This window comes from Eumetopias jubatus, unplaced genomic scaffold (genome assembly GCF_037043125.1).
Source record: "Eumetopias jubatus isolate StellerSeaLion01/CBP00866 unplaced genomic scaffold, mEumJub1_p1.0 scaffold_6, whole genome shotgun sequence".
NCBI lineage: Eukaryota > Metazoa > Chordata > Mammalia > Carnivora > Otariidae > Eumetopias > Eumetopias jubatus.
In genome coordinates this window covers 87,887,205-87,912,170 of record NW_028274812.1, presented here as the reverse complement: position 1 = coordinate 87,912,170, position 24,966 = coordinate 87,887,205, and positions in this window count along the sequence as shown.

The window sequence follows — 24,966 nt, the reverse complement described above, 5'->3', positions numbered from 1 at the left end:
AGATCCACTCTGTAGATTCATGTGGATGACAGCCTGAATGTTTGGGGGCATCCATCCCCTGAAGCTCCTTCCCACTAGCCTGCTTTATGTGAAAAGAACATGCTGTATGTATCATTTCATATCCACATTTTCAATTGTTGAGATATACACACTTCGAATAACCTCTGTAATTAGTCATAAGACATGTCAGTTCCACAGCTTAGAAACTCCATGGCTCAATAAAAACATTTCTGTGTATTTTGTCAGAAGCAATAAATATATAAGAATTGTATTGATATTTTGCTTCATTTGAAGACTTCTACTGTAATATTTTAGTAATTTGAGATAGAGCTTTATAATTTTATCAATTTATGAGGATTTTGATATGCTTTCCCTATATTAAAAATGATTTGTTGAGGTAAAATTAACATAAAAATAACCATTTTGAAGTGAACAAGTCAGTGGCATTTAGTGCATTCACAATGTTTGCAACCACTACCTTCTCTAGTTCCAAGACATTTCCCCTCTCTAAAGCAAAACTTCTTACTGATAAAACAGTTTCTACCCACTCTCTCCTCCCAGTTCCTAGTAATTCCCGATCTGCATTCTCTCTGTATACATTTATCTATTTTGGAGATTTTATGTTAATGGGATCATGCAATATGTGACCTTTTGTGTCTGTTTTATTTCACATAGGATAATGTTTTAGAGATTCATCTATGTGGTAGCATGCATCAATACTTTGTTCCTTTTATAATTGGATAATATTCATTGTGTGTACATACAACAATGTGTTTCTACATTTATCATTTGATGGATATTTGAGCTGTCTCCACCTTTTGGCTATTGTGAATTGTATTACTGTGAAAACGTGTGCACATATACTTGTTTCAGTATTTGTTTTAAATTATTTTGAGTATAAATCTAGGAGAAGAATTGCTGGGTCATAGTGTAATTCTATGTTTAGCTTTTGGGGAACCCCCAAACTTTTTTTCTACAGCTGCTGAAACATTTTATATTTCCACCAGCAATATTCTCGGGTGCTAATTTCTCCACATCCTCATTTGCACTCAATATTTTCTATTTCTTTTAATAAACATCCTAGTGAGTGTGCAGTAGTACATCACTGGGTTTTGGACTTGCATTTCTGTTTCCAGTTTCCTGAGTGTTTTTATCATGAAAGTGTGTTAGGATGTGTCAAATGGTTTTCCTGAATCAATTGAGAGAACCATGTTTTTTTCCCTTTTTTTATTTATATAGCATATTACATTGATTTTCTTATGTTGAAAATCCTTTTGACATATTGTTAGATTCATGGTTACTAATATTTCTGTTGAGGATTTTAGTGTCTATCTTTATAAGGGATGATGATCTCTAATTTTCTTTTCTTGCTTCTCTCTGGCTTTGGTATTAGTATGATGCTATAGCCTACAATGAGTTAAGAAATGTTCCTGCCTTTTTTTTTTTTTTTTGTGCAAGAGTTTGAGATGAAATGGTGTTAATTATTCTTTAAAGGATCGGTAAAATTCATCAGTGAAGCCATCTGGTTCTGGACTTTTTTAAAACTAATTTGATATCTTTACTTGCTGCGAATCCTTTAGATTTTCTATTTCTTTTGGATTAGTTTTGGTAATTATATATTTCTAGGAATTTGTTCATTTCATGTTATTTATTTGATTTGTTGACATGAAATTGGTCATAGTATTCTCATAAGCCGTTTTATTTTTGTAGGGTTGATAGTAATGTCCCCATTTTCATTTTAAATTTTAGTTATAGATGTCTTTTTTCCCCTATTAGTCTAAAGATTTGTCAACTTTGTTAAGTCTTTAGAGAGACAATGTTTTATTTCATTGAATTTTTCTACCAATTTCTGGTTTTCAATTTCTGCTCTAATTCTTATTATTTATTTTCTTCTACTTTGGATTCAGTTTGTTCTTTTCATTCTAGTTTTCTAAGATAAATACTTAGATTATTGATTTTAGATCTTTCTTCTTTTCCAGTATATGCATTCAGTGCTATAAATTTCCCTCTAAGCACTGCTTTCACTTAATCCCTCAAACTTTGATGTCATATTTTCATTTCATCTGTCAATGTCTTAAATTCTCATTCATTTTGCCAAACATAAAATTGTTGATAATATTTTTCTCTCAGTACTTTATTTTTTTAAAAGATTTTTTATTTATTTGAGAGAGAGCGAGCAAGAGTTCAAGCTGGGGGGCAGAGGGAGGGGCAGAGGGAGAGAGAGAAGCAGACTCTGCCACTGAGGCACTGAGCAGGGAGCTTGACTCAGGCTCTATCCCAGGACCCTGAGATCATGACCTGAGCCAAAGGCAGCCGCTTAACTGACTAAGCCACCCAGGTGCGATTTCTCATCACCATAAATAAGTATGTCATCCTATTGCCCTCTGTTCTCAATGGTTTCTAATGAAAAATCAGTTATTAATCTTTTTGAGGATCCCTCGTGCATGACAAGGCACTTTTGTTGCTTTCAAGATTCTATGTCTTTGCCATTTAACAGTTTAATTACAATATATTTTGATATGTATCTCTTTGTGATCATTCTGCTTGTTGTTTGTTGAGTTAATATGTAAAATTCATGTTTTTTAAATTAAATTTGGGTTGTTTCTGGCCACTATTACTTTGTTCTTTCTGCCCTTTTCTCTGGCTTCTCTCCTTCTGAGACTCCCATAGGTGAGTATTTTATCCTCCTTGATGACATCCTACCTGTCCTTTAGTCTTGGTTCACATTCCCGCATCCTTTTTTCTTCCTTCTCTTTGAACTGGAAAATTTCTATCATCCTACCTCAAATTTAAGTTGTTTTTTCTTCTGCCTGTTTAAGTCTGCTGTGGAATGCCTCCAGGGATTTTTAAGTCTTAGTTATTTTACTTTTCAGCTACAGGATTTTTATCTGGTTCCTTTTTTATAATTCCCATTTCTTTGATATTCTCATCTTACTCATCTGTCATTTTACTGTTTCTTTTAATTCCTCATTTACAGCTTCTTTTAGTTTTTGTTTTGTTTCATTTAATAGTTGATTTAAAGCATTTATGCAGAAAATCCAATGTCTGATCTTCCTGAGGGATGGTTGCTGTCATTTTTTTTTTTTTTTACTTTTAAATGGATCTGGCTTTCCTGTTTTTTTTTTTTTGTATGCCTTGTGATTATATTTTTAAAATGAAATATTCAGGTATTATAATGTGATAAATCTGGTAATCAAATTCTCCCCACTCCTCAGGGTTTGTTATTGTCGATTAGTATAGGCTGCAGTTATCTGTTTAATAACTTTTCTAAATTATTTTTGCAAAGGACTATATTCTTTGGTGTATGTGGTCAGTGAATTCTCTGTTCATTTATTTTTTTTAATTTAATTTAATTTTATTATGTTATGTTAGTCACCATACTGTACCTCATTAACTTTTGATGTAGTGTTCCATGATTCATTGTTTGCGTATAACACCCAGTGCTCCATGCAGTACGTGTCCTCCTTAATACCCATCACCAGGCTAACCCATCCCCCCACCCCCCTCCCCTCTAGAACCCTCAGTTTGTTTTCAGAGTCCATAGTCTCTCATGGTTCATCTCTCCCTCCGATCCCCCCCCCCTTCATTTTTCCCTTCCTTCTCCTAATGTCCTCCATGCTGTTCCTTATGTTCCACAAATAAGTGAAACCATATGATAATTGACTTTCTCTGCTTGACTTATTTCACTTAGCATAATCTCCTCCAGTCCCATCCATGTTGATGTAAAAGTTGGGTACTCATCCTTTCTGATGGCTGAGTAATATTCCATTGTATATATGGACCACATCTTCTTTGTCCATTCATCTGTTGAAGGGCATCTCTGCTCTTTCCACAGTTTGGCTATTGCGGACATTGCTGCTATGAACATTGGGATGCATATGGCCCTTCTTTTCACTACATCTGTGTCTTTGGGGTAAATACCCAGTAGTGCAAATCCTGGGTCATAGGGTAGCTCTATTTTTAATTTTCTGAGGCACCTCCACACTGTTTTCCAAAGTGGTTGTGCCAACTTGCATTCACACCAACAGTGTAAGAGGGTTCCCTTTTCTCCACAACCTGTCCAACACTTGTTGTTTCTAGGCTTGTCCAAGTTTGCAATTCTGACTGGTGTAAGGTGGTAGCTCAATGTGGTTTTGATTTGAATTTCCCTGATGGCTAATGATGATGAACATTTTTTCATGTATCTGTTAGCCATTTTCTATGTCTTCTTTGGCGAAATGTCTGTTCATGTCTTCTGCCCATTTTTTTACTTGATTATTTGTTTTTTGGGTGTTGAGCTTGAGAAGTACTTTATAGATCTTTGTTATCAGCCCTTTATCTGTAGTGTCATTTGCAAATATCTTCTCCCATTCTGTGGGTTGCCTCTTTGTTTTGTTGGCTGTTTCCTTTGTTGTGTAGAAGCTTTTTATCTTGATGAAATCCCAATAGTTCATTTTCACTTTTGTTTCCCTTGCCTTTGGAGATGTATATTGAAAGAAGTTGCTGTGGTCGATGTCGAAGTCAAGTTACTGCCTATGTTCTCCTCTAGGATTTTAATGGATTCCTTTCTCACATTGAGGTCTTTCATCCATCTTGAGTTTATATTTGTGTAGGTGTTAGAGAATGGTTGAGTTTCATTCTTCTGTATATAGCTGTCCAATTTTCCCTGCACCATTTATTGAAGAGGCTCTCTTTTTTCCATTGCATATTTTTTCTGGCTTTGTCAAAGATTATTTGACCATAGAGTTGAGGGTCCATATCTGGGTTCTCTATTCTGTTCCATTGGTCTATATATCTGTTTTTGTGCCAGTACCATGCTGTCTTGGTGATCACGGCTTTGTAATATAGCTTGAAATCAGGCAACATGATGCCCCCAGCTTTGTTTTTCTTTTTCAACATTTCCTTGGAGATTCAGGATCTTTTCTGATTCCATACAAATTTTAGAATTGTTTGTTCCAGCACTTTGAAAAATGTCATTGGAATTTTGATCGGATGGCATTGAAGGTATAGATTGTTCTGGGCAGCATAGACATTTTAACAATGTTTATTATTCTGATCCATGAGCATGGAATGCTTTTCCATCTTTTTGTGTTTTCTTCAATTTCTTTCATGAGTGTTCTGTAGTTCCTAGAGTATAGATCCTTTACCTCTTTGGTTAGGTTTATTCTGAGGTATCTTATGGTTTTTGGTGCTATTGTAAATGGAATCAATTCTCTATTTTTTCTTTCTACAGTTGCATTGTTTGTGTATAAGAAAGCAACTGATTTGTGCATTGATTGTGTGTCCTGCCACATTACTGAATTGCTATATGAGTTCTAGTAATTTGGGCATGGAGTCTTTTGGATTTTCCACATAAAGTATCATGCCATCTGTGAAGGGAGAGAGTTTGACTTCTTTTTTGCCAATTTGAATACCTTTTATTTCTTTTTGTTGTCTGATTGCTCTTGCTAGGACTTCTAGTACTATGTTGAACAATAGTGGTGAGAGTGGGCATACTTGTCGTGTTCCTGATCTTAATGAAAATGCTCTCAGCTTTTCTGCATTGAGGATGATATTCACTGGGTTTTTCATAAATGGATTTTATGAAATTGAGGAATGGTCCCTCTATCCCTATACTCTGAAGAGTTTTAATCAGGAAAGGATGCTGTATTTTGTCAAATGCTTTTTCTGCATCAACTGAGAGGACCATATGGTTCTTCTCTCTCCTCTTATTAATGTGTTCTATCACATTGATTGATTTGCAAATGATGAACCACCCTTGCATCCTGGGGATAAATCCCACTTGGTCGTGGTGGATGATCCTTTTAATGTATTGTTGGATCCTATTAACTAGGATTTTGTTGAGGATTTTGGAATCCATATTGATCAGGGATATAGGTCTGAAATTCTCCTTTTTGATGGGGGTCTTTCCCTTGTTTGGGGATTAAGGTAATGTTGGCGTCATAGAATGAGTCTGGAAACTTTCCTTCTGTTTCTATTTTTTGAAAGAGCTTCAGTAGAATAGGTATTATTTCTTCTTTGAATGTGTGGTAGAATTCCCCAGGGAATCCATCAGGCCCTGGACTCTTGTTTTTGGGACGTTTTTTTGTTTGTTTGTTTTGTTTGTTTGTTTTGTTCTTTTTTTATCACTGCTTCAATCTTGTTACTGGTTATTGGCCTATTCAGGTTGTCAATTTCTTTCTGTTCCATTCTTGGTAGCTTATAGGTTTCCAGGAAGGCATGCATTTCTTCCAGGTTGCTTAATTTATTGGCATATAGTTGTTGATAATAATTTATAATAATTGTTTCTATTCCTTGGTGTTAGTTGTGATCTCTCCCCTTTCATTCATAATTTTATTAATTTGGGTCCTTTCTCTTTTCTTTTGGATAAGTCTGGCCAGATAAGTCTGGTTTATCGATCTTATTAATTCTTTCAAAGAACCAGCTTCTAGTTTCTTTGATCTGAGCTACTGTGTTTCTGGTTTCTGGTTTCTAATTCATTGATCTCTGCTCTAGTCTTAATTATTTCTCTTCTAATGCATGGCTTAGGGCGTTGTTTGTTGCTTTTTCTCTCGTTTTTTAAGGTGTAGAGTTGGTGAATTCGGGATTTTTCTATTTTTTTGAGTGAGGCTTGGATGGCTGTGTATTTCCCCCTTAGGACTGCCTTTCAGTATCCCATAGATTTTGGACTGATGTGTTTTTGTTCTCATTGGTTTCCATGAATTGTTTAAGTTCTTCTTTGATTTCCTGGTTGACCCAATCATTCTTGAGCAGAGTGGTCTTTAGCTCCCAAGTGTTTGAATTTCTTCCAAATTTTTCTTGTGATTGAGTTCCAGTTTTAAAACATTATGGTCTGAGAATATGCAGGGAATAATCTCAATCTTTTGGTATCATTTGAGAACTGATTTGTGACCCAGTATATGGTCTATTCTGGAGAAAGTTCCATGTGCACTCGAGAAGAATGAGTATTCTGTTGTTTTAGGGTGGAATGTTCTGTATATATCTATGAGGTCCATCTGGTCCAGTGTGTCATTCAAAGCTCTTGTTTCTTTGTTGATTTTTCTGCTTAGATGATCTGTCTATTTCTGAGAGTGGAGTATTGAGGTATCCTACAATTAACGTATTTTTATCAATATGACTCTTTATTTTGGTTAACAGTTGGCTTATGTAGATGGCTGCTCCCGTGTTGGGGGCATAGATATTTACAATCGTTAGATCTTCTTATTGGATAGACCCTTAAAGAACGATATAGTGTTCTTCTGTGTCTCTAACTATAGGCTTTGACTTAAAATCTAATTTGTCTGATATAAGAATTGCTACCCCATTTCTCATTTCTTTTTGATAAGTCTGGCCAGAGGTTTATCAATCTTGTTAATTCTTTCAAAGAACTAGGTCCTAGTTTTGTTGATCTGTTCTACTGTTCTTTTGGTTTCTATTTCATTGATTTCTGCTCTGATCTTTATTATTTCTCTTCTCCTGCTGGATTTAGGCTTTATTTGCTGTTCTTTCTCCAGCTCCTTTAGGTGTAGGGTTAGGTTGTGCATTTGAGACCTTTCTTGTTTCTTGAGAAAGGCTTGTATTGCTATATAATTTCCTCTTAGAACTGCCTTTGCTGCATCCCAAAGATTTTGAACACTTGTGTTTTCATTTTCATTGGTTTCCATGAATTTTTTAATTCTTCTTTAATTTCCCAGTTGACCCATTCATTCTTTAGTACGATGCTCTTTAGCCTCCATGTATTTGAGTTCTTTCCAACTTTCCTCTTGTGATTGAGTTCTAGTTTCAAAGCATTGTGGTCTGAAAATATGCAGGGAATGATCCCAGTCTTTTGGTATCAGTTGAGACCTGATTTGTGACCTAGGATGTAATCTATTCTAGAGAATGTTCCATGGGCACTAGAGAAGAATGTGTATTCTGTTGCTTTGGGATGGAATGTTCTGAATATATCTGTGAAGTCCATGTGGTCCAGTGTGTCATTTCAAGTCCTTATTTCCTTGTTGATCTTTTGCTTTGATGATCTGTCCATTTCAGTGAGGGGGGGTGTTAAAGTCCCCCACTATTATTGTATTGTTGCCAATGTGTTTCTTTGCTTTTGTTATTAATTGGCTTATATAATTGGCTGCTCCCATGTTAGGGGCATAGATATTTACAATTGTTAGATGTTCTTGTTGGATAGACCCTTTAAGTATGATATAGTGTCCTTCTTCATCTCTTATTATAGTCTTTGGTTTAATATCTAATTTGTCTGATATAAAGATTGCCACGCCAGCTTTCTTTTGGTGTCCATTAGCATGGCAAATGGTTTTCCACCCCCTCACTTTCAATCTGTGGGTGTCTTTGGGTCTAAAATGAGTCTCTTGCAGACAGCATATCAATGGGTCTTCTTTTTTTATCCAATCTGATACCCTGCGTCTTTTGATTGGGGCATTTAGCCCATTTACAATCAGGGAGCACTGGGTGTTATATGCAAACAATGAATCATGGAATACTACATCAAAAACTAATGATGTAATGTATGCTGATTAACATAACATAATAAAAATAAATAAATAAATAAAACCCTATGATGGTCAAAAAAATAATAATAATACCTACCCCAGCTTTCTTTTGAGGTCCATTGGCATGGAAGATGGAACTCCATCCCTTCACTTTCAGTCTGGATGTATATTTAGGTTCAAACTGAGTCTCTTGTAGACAGCATATGGATGGGTGTTGTCTTTTTATCCAGTCTGCAACCCTGTGCCATTTTATGGGAGCATTTAGGCTGTTCACATTGAGAGTGATTATTGAAAGATATGGATTTATTATCATCATATTGCCTGTGAATTCCTTGTTTCTATAGATTGTCTCTGTAAATTTCTGTTCTATACCACTCTTGGGGTCTTTCTTCTTTTATAGAACCCCCCTTAATATTTCTTGTGGGGCCAGCTTAGTGGTCACATATTCTTTCAGTTTCTGCTGGTCTTGGAAGCTCTGCATCTCCTCATCCATTCTAAATGACAGCCTTGCTGGGTAAAGTATTCTTGGCTGCATGTTCTTCTCATTTAGTACCCTGAATATGTCTTGCCAGCCCTTTCTGGCTTGCCAGGTCTCTGTGGATAGGTCTGAGGATATTCTGATGTTCCTCCCTCTGTACGTAAGGAATCTCTTCCCCCTAACTGCCCTTAAGATGGTTTCCTTGGTTCTAAGATTTGCAAGTTTTACTATTACATGCCAGAGTGTTGGTCTGTTTTCCTTGATCTTGGGAGAGGTCCTCTCTGCCTATAGGACATGAATGTTTGTTTCATTCCTCAGATTGGGGAAATTCTCAGCTATGATTTGCTCAAATATATCTTCTAGTCCTTTCTCTCCATCCCCTCAGGGATCCCAGTAATTCTGACATTGGGACTTTTCATGGCATCACTTATTTCTCTAATTCTGTTTTCATGAATTTTGAGTTGTTTCTCCCAGGCCTCCTCTTTTTCCTTCTTCTTTTTAGATTTTTATTTATTTATTTGACAGAGAGAGATACAGTGAGAGCAGGAACACAAGCAGGGGGAGTGGGAGAGGGAGGGGGAGAAGCAGGCTTCCCACCGAGCAGGGAGCCCGATGCAGGGCTCGATCCCAGGACCCTGGGATCATGACCTGAGCTGAAGGCAGACACTTAACCAACTGAGCCACCTAGGCGCCCCTCCTTCTTTTCTAACATTTTGTCTTCAAGATCACTAATTTGTTCTTCTGCCTCATTTACCCTACCTGTTAGAGTATCTAGATTAAATTGGATCTCCTTGATAGCATTTTTAAGTTCTGCCAGTTCAGCTTTCATTTCTGTCCTTCAAGACTCTATGTTGCCATTAATCGATTTCTCCATTCTAGCTATCATCTTCATAACTGTTACCCTGAAGTCTACTTCCGACATCTGGCTTATATCTGTATCCATTTGTAAATCTGTGGCAGAAGTCATAGTCTCTGAGTCTTCCTATTTTGGGGGTTCCTCCTCCTAGTCATTCGGTTGAGGGGTGGTTGAGAGAATGTACAGATTCCAAATTATTGACCACAACCCAAGCAAGATGCACCTGTTTTCTAGGGACCTTAGGGTTGCTGGCTTCTTGTTCTCCCAGCCTGTCTTCTAGGGGAGGGGCCTGCTGCACTGTTACTCAGGCAACCCTGTTTGGGCAGTTGCCCTTCCCCCTGTGGAGGGGGGATGGGCTCAATGAAAACTGGTTTTTCAGGACTTTTGTTCTCTGGCAGCTTTCCCTGGAGGCTTTCCACATCTCTTCTGAGAGTCAGAGTAAAAGGGACCGTTTCCAACCCTCTGCTTCAGAAGAGAGAGATCGCAGTCTGTTCTTCAGTGAGCTCTCCTGGACACACTATCTCCATTTCTGTCTGTGCTGCTATAAACTGCAGCATCCTGTGTTTTTGCACCCCTCAGCAGTACTCCCAGTCCTCATCTCCAGGTTGGGGCACATCTTTGCCCTTTGTGCTTCTAAAACTGCCAGCCACCCCCAGTTTGCAGGTGTGGCCCCACTGCTCCAGGTTTCGGGCTGGGGAGCTGCCCTAAAGTCCTTTCCCCGTGGCTACCGATCTGTGTGTCTGTGCCGCATCCCCAGCGTGGGAGGCTTTTGTGCACCAGCAGTGCAGGATCCTGAAGGCTCCCTCTCCCTTCTTCTGCTATCTGCCCTTCTTCCAGTATCTGCCTGTGGAATCACAGCTCCCCGCTTCATACCTCAAAACCAACCACCTGTGATATTCTATTTGTCAAGATCCAGATATATCTTCTGACATCTCAGGCTGATTTTGTGGGTGTTCAGAATGGTCTGGTAGACATCCAGCTCAATTCAGGGGACTGGTTGGAATAGGGTTCCCTACTCCTCCATCATCTTTTCCCTATCTCCAAAATCTCTATTCATTTAGCTTCTGTTCAACTATTGTTTTGACAAAGCTTTCTTTGGATGACAGGAATAAAACAACAACAAAATATATTCTCTCAGTCTTTGACAATTGGCTTCCTTTAACACTTGGCCAGATGGTTTACCTTTCTGCTTTAGACTTCATTTCCTGCTTGCCCCAAACCTAGAGATCAGCCTGTTGTACAAATCTGGAGTTCTTTCTGGTCTTTTCTGATAGTGTATCCTGTCCTGGGCATGTACATTGCTTACCAAATTCCCTAGTATGTATAGGTGTCTTTAAATGCCCTACTTTTTCAAAGAAACTGTCTCCTCAGATTTTCTTTTCAGGCTTTATATAGTCTATTGTATATTTCAACTATAATCTCTTGCCCCAGATTGCTTCAGGTTTTTCATTTGACTAATAATGTTTTCAAGCAATGCCAATTGCTTGTCCATCCTGAGTGAATTCTATGTTAGATGAAACAGAGATGATGAGCACCTTGCCTAAGTCTTTCAAGTAGTCCCTAGATAGGTTAGAAGAGAACAGCATAAAAACAAACAAATAAACAAACAAAAAAAGAGAACAGCGTAATAATTTGAGAATAAGATCTGCTATACTTCCTCTGAAGCCAGAGACCACCAGAAGCATGGTCTTCTGTCTTCAGGACTGCTGCTGATTTGAAAAGGGGGTATGACAAGGGCAAGTAAAAAATGCCAAACCTACCTTACCATCTCTAAATTGGCTTTCTTGATCCAGCATTTGCTTTGCTGTAAATACATTACTGTTTTCTGATAAAGTTGATCCTGACTATTTCTACTTGTGTTTCTATGTGGATATGGAGAAATGAATATTTGGAACTGTCCACTTCACCATTTTGCTGTCCTTATAACTTTAAAGTATCTTTTTCGGGGCGCCTGGGTGGCTCAGTCATTAAGCGGCTGCCTTGAGCTCAGGTCATGATCCCAGGGTCCTGGGATCGAGCCCTGCGCCAGGCTCCCTGCTCAGCGGGGGAGCCTGCTTCTCCCTCTCCCACTCCCCCTGCTTGTGTTCCCTCTCTCGCTGTCTCTCTCTGTCAAATAAATAAATAAAATCTTTAAAAAAATAAAAATAAAGTATCTTTTTTCCTCCATGAATCTAGAGTGGTTTTTTAATCACTTGAATTACAGTGGCTCTTTGAATCCCTCCAAGATCCTGACCACAATCTAGTGTGTTTCATAGCTATATATACACCCAGAGAGTAGATTAAAGTCCTTTGGGAACATTAATTGTTTCTAATTTATCTTTTCCATTCATATTACCTAACACGTAGTTGGGCTACAAAGAATATTTGATGGTGAATTAATTTTCATACCCTTACATATGTTAGAGAATAGTTAGTATAACTTTCTTACATCAATTAAATATGATTTTCCCCAGATAAACTGAAAAAAAATTGAAAATGTGTATCGGTGTTAGACTCTAATTGCTATACTCTTTAGTATAGTCTATTGCCTCAGTAGAATCAAAATAACTGATGAATTCTGTCTTCTATTATACTAAAACTATACTTAATATCTATTATCAAACTTGTGATAAGCTGCTATCTACTGTAAACATTTGAATATTTTAATTCTTAAAAACAGCTTAGTGCAGACTCATTAAAATTACTCAGCATATCCTTTATGGATTCTCTATTTTTTATCATAAAATCTGTAGATTCCATGCACACCTCCATAATTTGTTTCATCAATTGCAACTAAAAATAGGTATCATTAGCTCTGTTATACTGCCCTAATTGTTACTGTTTGCAAAGTGTATGGTTGTGGACTGACCAATTCTTGGCTCAAAGTGTTATCTTCTCCTTATTGTTATGCCTACATCTTCCTGAATCTTAATAATGTCAAAGTTCACCTCTGTTAGTGAGTCTTTGCAGAGTGAATTAGCTGCCCCTCACTTGAGCCTACATAGCATCATGAACTAAACTTACTCATATTTTTTTTATTTTATTTTATCCTAGTTCTTATTGTTTAATTATTAAAAGGATGGACTCTGGAATTTTGACTTTGTCACTCAACTAGTATTATAATATTGGAAAATTATTTTGTCTGTGTTTTAGTCCTCTCAGCCATAACGTGGTTGGTATAATAGCGCTTACCTTATATGTAAGTTTAAGAAGATTAAGTGAGTTAGCATATATAAAAGGCTATGTGAATGTTAGCTATAATATAATTATACTATATATGCAATATAATAACTGTGTCATCCTCATCCTCTTTATATTAGGAGTCCTTGAGGACAACTACCATGCTTTTTAATCTGTGTAGATTTGGAACCAAGCCAAAAGTCATGCATAAATTAGTTTTTCAATAAATATTTTGAAAATACTAGATAAACGAAACTTATGAGCTAAAATCAGGCCCTTTATTTGTAATTTTTGAATCAGTTACTGACATAATCACCAATCCTTCCCATTCAAAATTGTCAGCATCATGGAAAATGGCACAAACCTCTCCTTGTGCCTAAGTAGTATATTTCATTAGTCCCAAGTCCTGAGATACCACACCTTCTTTTCTCTCAAACCTATTTTATTACTCTTGTCTTGAATTAGGAGCATGTAATTTCTCAGACCAAAGATTTCCTTACTGTACAGGCCCTTGCACAGTCTTTGCTGTTTTAATCTGTCTCTAGTCTCATTCTAAGTTATGTGTCTTCCATTCATCTACAACCTACCTGTTCCAAAGTCTTCCCAAACCAATGAAGCCAAGTGTACTTCCTTTGCATCCACTTGGCTCCCTTGTTCTATTATATTTATTGTACTGTCTGAGGTTATTTTTGTATACGTTTCACTAGTGTGTGAAGTCCTTGAGAACAAGAAATAGGTGATAGATATTGAAATAAGTATCATTCATCTCTTTTTCCAAGAATTTACCATTTGCTTGACCTATAGTAGAGGCAAAAATAGATTCATTGAATTAAAGTGTTAAGAAATGCACTAATGTCCCTCTTGATAATTAGTAATTTCTGCCTCCTTATTCAACTACATAATATTATAGAACTTACAATTTCATGCTGCAAAGATAGTATTTGTCTATTCTTTTTTATTTTCCAGTTTGCAAGGAAAGAAACAAATAGCTACTTATCATGGTGAATTACAGTATTTTGAACTGTTATTGTCTTGGCTTTCTGCTTCAGTGTATGATTTTCATAAAGTTAACACTGAAATTTTAATAAATCTGATATATTTAGTCTTTTTGAAAAAAAATAGTGTCCCTTTAAGTACCATTTTATTCTTCTACCAATGGAACATTGCCTGCAGGATAGGTTTTTAGAGATACCTACTCTTACAGAATATATCTCTCATGAGAATAACAAGTACAATTCAAAAGCATTATAGGGTATATTTATAAAATTTATGGCTGCATTTTTAAATACTATCTTGTAATCTTAACACCTTTATGTTATATTGAACTAATAAAAAGAGAACAGGCAGTACAATTCTGAGAGTTTCTATTATGTTTTATATTCCTTGAGCATAAAAAAAAAATTAACCACTAGGATTCTGGAATGTTATTTTTAAATGATGCAGTACACATATTGATAATGTACAAATTTAAGCTTAAAATCACTTAGAAACGTATTTAAAATGCTAATTGTAGCTAATCATAAGAAAGTTATTTCATCATAAAAATGGATTCTTTGTCTCTTATCCTCTGTTTTTTTTTTGTTTGTTTTTAGAAATGATTAATCGAATTCTAGAAAATAGCTTCAATCTATTTTTCTCTGATAATTTTCTCACAATTATTTTTTAAAATACAGCTGTGGGTTCTACTTAACAGTTAATTGTTTTGAAAATTGCAGCTCATTTAAGGCTAACCTTTGAATGTTAAAAATATAAATTCTCAATGTAAGAAAGTAATATATTCTTCACATTATAAAACAGCAAAGATCATTTTTATTGATTAAGACCTAAATCATTATTATCTTTTAATAATACTTATTCACAAGGCATTGACAAATTGAAAAGAATTTAAATTTATTCATTTGATTCTCAAAATTGGTTAGATTTTATTGATAATTTGTCCATCTTTTTTTAAACAGTGAGTGCTTGTAATTTTATTTTTTTTTAAAGATTTTATTTATTTATTTGACAGAGAGAGACACAGAGAGAGAGGGAACACAAGCAGGGGGAGAGGGAGAGGGAGAAGCAGGCTTCCCGCCAAGCAGGGAGCCTGATCTGGGGCTTGATCCGAGGACCCGGGGATCATGACCTGAGCCAAAGGCAGACGCTTAATGACTGTGCCACCCAGGTGCCCCAGTACTTGTACTTTTAGAAAAACAAATTTAAGGAAGAAAATCTCAATAATTCCACTTATTTACAGTGGTTTGGTTGGAGAAAAAGAAAGTAGTGAATGAAAGTAACTTAAGATGCCCCAATCATCATTTTAACCATTAAGAATATTTTGTGTAACTTCTGAAAAAAAAAAATATGGAGGAGGTAAAAATTTTTACTTCCATTCCTGCCTTTATTATCTGGAAGGAAACTCTCTAAAAAGAATAAAAAATATCATAGATTATTTATCTTTAATATACAACCATAATTATAAACAAAGAAAATAAAACAAAAGAACTATGAAGGATTTCCAAAATAGTGAAATTTAAACCAAAATAATGAAGGACGTTGAGAACATGCACATAGCCTTGGGTGCCTGGGTGGCTCAAATGGTTAAGCGTCTGCCTTCAGCTCAGGTCATGATCCCAGGGTCCTGGGATCAACTCCTGCATCGGGCTCCTTGTTCAGCAGGGAGTCTGCTTCTCCCTCTCCCTCTGCCTCTCCCCCTGCTTGTTCTCTCTCTGTCTCTCTCGCAAATGAATAAATAAAATTAAAAAAAGAGAGAGAGAGAACATGCACATAGCCTTAAGTATTGGGAAGGTTGCACATTTCTCTGATAGTTTAAAACTCATGAAAGGTCCATTGGCTAATCCTTTAAGGAAATTTAACCTAGGAACTGGGGTGAACTAAAAGAGAACAGGAAATGTTCTTATTTGGATTGGGACCCATAACTCAACAAGATAGAGAAGCTGGAGCTAAAGGAAAAATCATGCAGGTGTGCCACCTTCATCATCTGTGACATACCTCTAACCTGAAGGAAATTGCCAAAGGTGAGCTGGGGTCTATGATGGACATGAAGAGAAGTATTCACATGACCACCAAAGGGAGCTGTACAAAGGTGTGGAGTCTGAAGACAGTGAAAGATTACAGGAAGACAGAGAACATAGTAGTATTATTAGCAAGATTGAGAGAACTAGAATTGAAAATACTGGCTGCCCCATCTTATGTTTGAACTCCCTCCATATTTTCAAAACAAAACAAAAACAAGATAGAATAGTCACTCAAAGTTGAATAACTACCTATGAATTGGCAGGGTATCTTTGAAGTAGGAAGAAATGCTGGTGTCTACATTCTTTAAACTCTCAAATGAGAATTAAACATCTCTATATAGAATTCAAATATTGGAAAAATATATATAATTTAATCTTTATTTTATTTTTTAAAGATCTTCTTTATTTATTTGAGAGAAAAAGAAAGAGAGAGAGAGAGAGAACACAAGGAGAAGGAGGGGAGAAGCAGACTTCCCACTGAGCAGGGAGCCCAAAGCAGGGCTCCATCCCAGGACCCTGGCATCATGACCTGAGCCGAAGGCAGATGCTTAACCGACTGAGCCACCCAGGTGCCCCAGTATATATATATTTTTTAATTTTAAAAACTTTATTTTTTTACAGCAGTTTTAGGTTACCAAAAAAAGTGAGATTAAGGTACAGAGTTCTCCTTACCTCATTCCCCCACACATGCATAGCCTCCCCTGTTATTCACTTTCCCCAGTAGAGTGGTACATATTTTTTTACCATGAATGAGCCCTACATTGACACAGCATAATCACTCCAAGTTCATAGCTTATCTTAAGCTTCCTAGGGTTAACTTAGAATGTTGTACATTCTATGGATTAGGACAAATGGGTTTGGATAATGACATGTTTCCATCATTATAATACCATACAGAGTATTTTCACTGCCCTTAAAATCTTCTGTGTTCCTGTTCCACCTATTCATCTCACCCCTGACTACCCCTGGTAAACACTAATCTGTTTATTTGTCTCCATAGTTTTGCTTTTTCCAGAATTTCATATAGTTAGAATCATATAGTATGCAGCCTTCTTAGATTGGCTTCTTTCACTTTGTAATATGCAATTACATTTTCCCCATATGTTTTCACGGTTTGCTAGCTCATTTTGTTTTAGCACTAAGTAATATTCCATTGTTTGGTTGTACCACAGTTTATCCATTCACATCTTAGTTGTTTCTAAGTTTGGACAATTATGAATACAACTGCTATAAGCATCAGATGGCAGGTTTCTAATGTGGACACAGTTTTCAGTTCCTTTGGGTAAAATATCAAGGGGAATGATCCTCGATCATGTGGCAAGATTACATTTACTTTTATTTTATTTATTTTTTTTAAAGATTTTATTTATTTATTTGACAGAGAGACACAGCGAGAGAGGGAACACAAGCAGGGGGAATGGGAGAGGGAGAAGCAGGCTTCCCGCGGAGCAGGGAGCCTGATGTGGGGCTCGATCCCAGGACCCTGGGATCATGACCTGAGCCGAAGGCAGACGCTTAACCAACTGAGCCACCCAGGCGCCCCTATATTTACTTTTAAAAGAAACCCCTAAATTGCCTTTCAAAGATGCTGCACTACTTTGCATTCCAACCAGCAATGTACAGGAGTGTTTGTTTCTCCACATAAATAGTTTTTAAAATTTAATTTCACATTTATTAATATTGTGTGAATGTGTGTGTGGTTGTTTGTGTGTGTGTGTGTGTGTGATTTTGAGAGTGTATAAAGGTTATTTACAAAAATTATCTGGATTTCAGCAGTTGTATTTTCATTTGTTCTCTTTCAGGTCTTTTTACCTCTTTCAAAGTCAAGTAAAATTTCTGTTTTTTGTTGTTGTTTTTTAAAGTTATTATGGCCTCATTGTTTAAAAATATTTTTATTTGTCTTTCTACCTGTTTATATGCAAAAATAAATTCTTGGGATTACAGTTAGTAGGTATAATAATGATTATTAATAGAGGTAACATTTGGAGTGACTTTTTGTTTTTTATACTTTGTAACTAATTCTCTATCACAGTCTCCTAATTTGTTAAAAATCAATGAAGTTTGTCTCTGGATTTCACCTTGATGAAGCCATTGTATTCTTTCCCCATACTGTCTTCATTTTTGACAATTTCCACATTCCCTGTCATCCAACATTTCGACTTTCCCTCATGCTGCCCATAGGTATGTCCCAGTTTCATAGAGTAGCTTTTGCTCATATTTCCTTAGTTCCTTTTACCCTATCACATCACCAAAGTGTTCTCCTCTCTGACACAATAATGAAAAAGAAACGACATAGGACATAGACTGGTAATACTGAAGGACACACACAGAAGGTATTAGGAACACAGGCGAAAAGCTTACTCCTGGAGGAGGGACAGAAACCTGTTAGGGCCACACTCCTAAGATAACAGTCCCTCTTTGGCTTCACTCTCTTCCCTTTTCTTCTTTGCCCCACAATCTAACAGTACCTTTATTCCATCTCTGATGGGATAATTAAAATCCAATAAAGCTGGTTGCTTGTGTTTCTGCTGACATTTATTCTTATAGGGTCTAATAGTCTATTACTAAATATTTCTTAAGGTATTTCCTCAGGACACTTTCTAATCTAAGAGGATTTCTGGAGCAGATTGATTATATGTTTAATCAATTATTATATATAATCATTCTCATATCTTTGACTTCTAGAATTTTCCATAGTTTATATACATCCTACTACAGTGAATAGTAATACTTTCTATTTTTCCACCAAAAGCACCCAAAGAAATTTCAATGAATAAAGTCCCCAAAAGACAAGTTTCATGGTTGTTTCCATTTATCATTGTTGTTGTCCATTTGAAGTCCAAATTTTCATTTCAATCTCTTATACCTCATGATTATTTCCTATCTATATAGGAAATAAAAAGTTGTGTTTTTTTTCCCTAAAAGAACAGAGTGAAGGAAATAAAAGGAGTAAGAATGTATCACTAGAAATTTATAGACACCACTGTTGGGAAGATGAACAGTTAACTCAGGAATGAGACAGTCTATTAATAAACACTTACTCTTTGCCCAGAACTAAGATAAAAGCACTGAACAATGTTTTACTTTTATTTTAAATTCAAGGGGGAATGAAACACATGTGGAAGTAAGAGAGATGAGGGTCTCTTTTAATAGCAGCTTAGAAAAGTCCAAAAGTAGAGCCAAGCCAAGTCCAAATGTGTGAGGTATCAAAAGACAAGGCAGTCATGAATGGATAAACTCAGTAATGAATAGTCTGGTAGCTGTTATTTGGAGCTTGAAATCTATCTTGGATTATTATCAATCTCCATAATCCTTGGATAGGGAAATGTTTGAAAGGTAAATTTACTGTGGGTGGAGATGTGCTCTGGAAATATAAACAATGTAATCAGTAAGATTGTTGTGATTCAATAAGATTCAATACTTGATAAATTGCCATAGTAATGAAGAATTCATTAACACAAATGAAGTAAATTTGCAACCATGTAGTGGTGGTCTATTTAAAGTATAAAACTTTGGGGGTGCCTGGGTGGCTCAGTTGGTTAAGTGTCTGCCTTTGACTCAGGTCACAATCCCAGAGTCCTGGGATTGAGTCCCGCATTGGGCTCCCTGCTCAGAGGGAAGCTTGTTCCTCCCTCTTCCACTCCCCCTGCTTGGGGTCCCTCTCTCACTGTATGTCTCTCTGTCAAATAAATAAATAAAATCTTTAAAAAAAATAAATATGTCCATCAACAGATGAATGGATAAAGAAGATGTGGTATATATACACAATGGAATATTATGCAGCCATCAAAAGGAATGAAATCTTGTCATTTGCAACGACGTGGATGGAACTGGAGGGTATTATGCTAAGCGAAATAAGTCAATTGAGAAAGACATGCATCATATGATCTCACTGATATGAGGAACTCTTAATCTCAGGAAACAAACTGAGGGTTGTTGGAGTGGTGGGGGTGGGAGGGATGGGGTGGCAGGGTGATAGACATTGGGGATGGTATGTGCTATAGTGAGCATTGTGAATTGTGCAAGACTATTGAATCGCAGACCTGTACCTCTGAAACAAATAATACATTATATGTTAAAAAAAAAAAAAGAAGACGAAGATAGTAGGAAGGGAGAAATGAAAGGGGGGAAATCAGAGGGGGAGATGAACCATGAGAGACTATGGGCTCTGAGAAACAAACTGAGGGTTCTGGAGGGGAGGCAGGTGGGGGGATGGGTTAGCCTGGTGATGGGTATTAAAGAGGGCACATACTGAATGGAGCACTGGGTGTTATACACAAACAATGAATCATGGAACACTACATCAAAAACTAATGATGTAATGTATGGTGATTAACATAACATAATAAAATTTAAAAATAAATAAACAATAAAGTAAATTGGGGGGATAAGTTGTGATTCTCTGATATGCTTAGTGAAAACTAATAATTTGAGTTTATAAAAGCAATTATAAGACAGAATTGCAACAACAAATTAACATTCAAAAACATAAGAAGAATAATAAGAATTAACATCACAGGTAGCTTTAGTCCCCATAAGCTTTGCTACTTTTGTATAGAAACGGTGTTTCAGATATATTTAAAGTATTCTTTTAATGTTTTCACTACTTTCTTTATTATAAAAGATCTCATTTGTCTGTGAGTTATGGTCAACTAGAGTGTATGCTTTTTGGCCTCATTTCCATTGTACCCAGAGCAAGGAGCTTGAATGGTCTAGTCTAGTCTTTGCCATATTGAGTCAGTTTCTATGTTGAGCTCTTTGGGGAGCAAGGGCAGTGTAGATGGGGATAAATAATGTGCTCTTCCCAGCTCTGCCCTGCTCTCCTCTTCTGACATCTCTTCATGTGAATGTGTAGAGTTTGTCAGCAAGTGTGGGAGCGCTCCTCCTCATTCTTCATGTTCTCACCCACGACCAAGGTACGGGCCTCTCCAGACCTCATGGATATGGGTTACTTATGTCCTTGGCTCAAGCTTCCATCTCTGTCTTGTCAGCTGTCTTGGTGCTAAAATTCTGCAAATATATTTATATTTAGAATATATGTATTCTTTTTTTAAGATTTTATTTATTTACTTGACAGAGAGAGACAGCGAGAGAGGGAACACAAGCAGGGGGAGTGGGAGAGGGAGAAGCAGGCTTCCCGTTGAGCAGGGAGCCTGATGCAGGGCTCCATCCCAGGATCCTGGGATCATGACCTGAACTGCCAAAGACAGATGCTTAAAAGCTATCCAGGCACCCCTAGAATATATGTATTCTGAAATAATTTATAAACTATATACATTTTAGGGTTCATAGATACCATTTAGGCAAGTACACAGTGTCACAGATCCCCAAAAACACTTTTACAGATAGCTTGAAATGTCCTGAGTTAGAAAATGTTTGAGAATTTATATCATTATTTTTCCTAAACACAGGAGATTGAATTTACACAGAGGTCTCTTTTTAATAGCTACCATTTACTGATAGCCTTGGTATATCAGAAGCTTAATAGGTTTTTTCTCTCAAACTGCATAACATTGGTACTATTTTTCTATTTATAAAGTTTGAAGAAACCAAGGTTCATTACGTTTATTGAATAAAATTATAAAAGTATTTAAAGTGGTGGGCTTCATATCCAAATCTCTTCTACCTAAAGCCCAAAATTATTCCCCATACCACTGAAAGAAACAATATGAAACAAAAAAATAGTATTTAGAGATGTAGTCTATAGTGTCAGAATTCACAATCATATAATTCTATATTAATACATGGAAAAATTTAGAGAATATGGAAAATGAGAATGTGAAGCTATTTACTTATTTTAAGGATATCTGTGTTTAAGAAACTGAACCAACCAAAATATATTTAATATTTTCTCTTTAAGGGATTGTGATTTTGGATAAGAGGATCATCCATGAATCAAACATAAAGCTTTAAAGACATGAAGGCTAGTTTGCATGTGCATTTCACCCTTCCATACTTCCCTGTGGAGTGGTAGCTACCACTTCAGAATAAATAGTTATACTCCTTGGAGAAGAAATTTGTCTGATTCATTCAAATGGCTGTTGCTTATGTGACTTGGTTTGCTGAATGGAATTCATTCTTCTTCTTCTTCCTTTTCTTTTTTTCCAGAAAGGGAAGAGCTGAGTGGTTATTAGAACCCATGTTTAACCTACATTTGACTTAAAATTCTATTTCCAAGGAAATTGGACTTTGGCTCCAAAACCATAAAAATTCAGCAGCATAAAGCATAAAATATACCCAATTTTAATCAATGTAAATTACACTGATAGAAGAGATGTGGATATGCAACCAACAGTCATATAATTTTTCAGAAAGGTACTCTTTGAATAAATTCTTACAGTCAAAATTTAATGAATGAGATCCCAATACACTTTTCAAATGAAAAAGTTGAATGATCTATTAATTTTATAAGTTTTATGTTTTATTTAATTGAATAACAGACCTGTTATTTTCATTTCCTCTGTCCTTGGAAACTTCTGTGAATATTGCTATCTTTGCCTAGTTTAAGCCCTGTGAATAATTTTTTATATCAAGGAGAAGAAAACAGTATTAAAACCTAATTTGCAAGACAATACTTCTTAAACTATATATGATCATTGTAAAAAGAGAAATTGTAAACATAACAAAATTTAACCTTCGACAATGTTATTGCTTGCTAATGTTAAACCGTAGTAATTGTTTTTTCATTATTTTATGTCTATTGTTTTTCATTTCTCATGAATCCTAACTTAGGCTTTTACACATAGTTTTATCACTGTCCCTAATCTTCCCTGAATTAATAATAAAAAAGTTTAAATGTCATAATTCTGGTTTGGTATAAAATACTGAAAATAATGATGCCTTTATTAGGCTAAGTTATGATGCACTTCCTACTAATAGAATTTCCTAAAGAGATGTCTCTTCCACCTAATGAATGTCTGCAAATGAAAGGCTGCTTCTCATGTTTTACTTTGGCACAATCACTAAAATCTTTCCCTATTATAATCAGAACTGTATCAGGGTCCTGTTAATCTCTTGATTCTGCTTTCTCCAGTGTGTGTTAACGTTCATCCTAACCATATAGGCTCTTCAGCAGTCAGGGAGAGAACTGTTGCTAATGTCTAGTCCCTGCCATCTCAAAGAAAACAGTCTATAGCTTCTTTCTCACACGCCAATCTAATTAAAGTTACTGTAGAAAATGAAAGTGACATATGTAGCAGAACACAGAGGTGTTCCCAGAGCAGTTCTCAGGTGGATAACAACAGTGATTAAGGTGCTAGATTGTTTATTTACTCTGAGAGCAGCCAGTTTCAGCTCAATGTAAAGCAAAGATAGAACTTTTGTTTAAATTATTCTTATGGGAGTTAAGAACCATTCAATAATGAGCTATAGAAGGAACAACTAAACAATCCAGCTGCAAATTAAATAATTCAATTATCTTGTATAATGGCTGGGACAAGACCAAATGCTGATGTGATCTAAACAAAAAAGGTGCTTTGTCAAAAATTTCTCATTATATGTGGATGCCCTTGTGTTTTCCCCACTCTCTAGGAGTACAGCATTATGCCCTTTGCATAGGATTTATTTTAAACAACAAGGCGCCTGGGTGGCTCCGTTGGTTAAGCGACTGCCTTCGGCTCAGGTCATGATCCTGGAGTCCCGGGATCGAGTCCCACATCGGGCTCCCTGCTCAGCAGGGAGTCTGCTTCTCCCTCTGACCCTCCCCCCTCTCATGCTCTCTCTCTACCATTCTCTCTCTCAAATAAATAAATAAAATCTTTAAAAAAATAAATAAACAACAACAACAAATCCCTGTGATTTTACTTGGTTTATAAAAAGGTACCAATGCAGGAGGGGCTCTTTTTATATGTTATCTGCCCACCTAAAGGAGATATATATATATATATATATATTTTCCTGAATATTTTCCTCTTTTCTTTGCCATTTACCTTAAACCTGACTGTGGTAGACCAAATAAGCCTAGTAATTAAAAATGCACAAGTTGTCTAAGACTGCAATAATTCTAAAATTCACACTAACTAGGCTTTTCCAAAATATATTAGGGAGAGGATAAGGCACATTCCTGCTATATGAATCCATATCTACATATCAGGTACCTTGTGGATGTCCAATAAATATTTATTGGTAACAATGAATAAGGCAGTTTAGCCATCCATAGAAGAGGAAGCAAGCAAGAACACTGGGTGTAGCCATACTATCACATTACTGGGTCATCAATCTCCTTTTACAATATGTTAGTAAATTTTCATAGTCCTGCTTCCAACTTCCTTTTGAATATGACAAAATACTGGCATTCAAACATTATACTTTTATTGTGAAAGTATCACCTCTATTCTTTGCACCTTTTTCTGACTTAATCCTTGCTGACAGTATTTGAATATGAATTTGAAGTAGAAACTTCTTTTAAGATTTTATTTATTTATTTGACAGAGACAGAGTGCTCACGAGCAGGGGGAGGGGCAGAGAGAGAGAGAGAGGGAGAAGCAGACCCTGCCGCTGAGCAGGGAGCCCAACGCGGGGCTTCATCCCAGGACTCTGGAATCATGACCTGAACTTTGCGAAGACAGCTGCTTAACCTACTGAGCCACCCAGGTGCGCCTTGAAGTGGAAACTTTTTTTTCTCTTTAAATTTTATTTAAATTCAATTAGCCAACATATAGTACATCATTAGTTTCTGGTGTAGCGTTCAATGGTTCATTAGTTACGTATAACACCCAGCGCTCATCACATCAGGTGCCCTCCTTAAGTAGAAACTTTTTATAACAAAAGCATACACTACATTCTGACAAACTGACTTTAGACAAAACTTATGTAAAGACACTCCCATAAAAGCAGTATTTAAAGTGCCCTAAATTTAAATTGTGCACATTAGTTCATTAAAATTGATGCTACTTCAATTATTCTTGTGGTGATGTGTCATTGGTATGGTTGTCATAGAAAAGCTAAACAAGCAGAGGAAATTACAGACTAGATGGCCCATCCAAAAAGGAAGGGATGTGT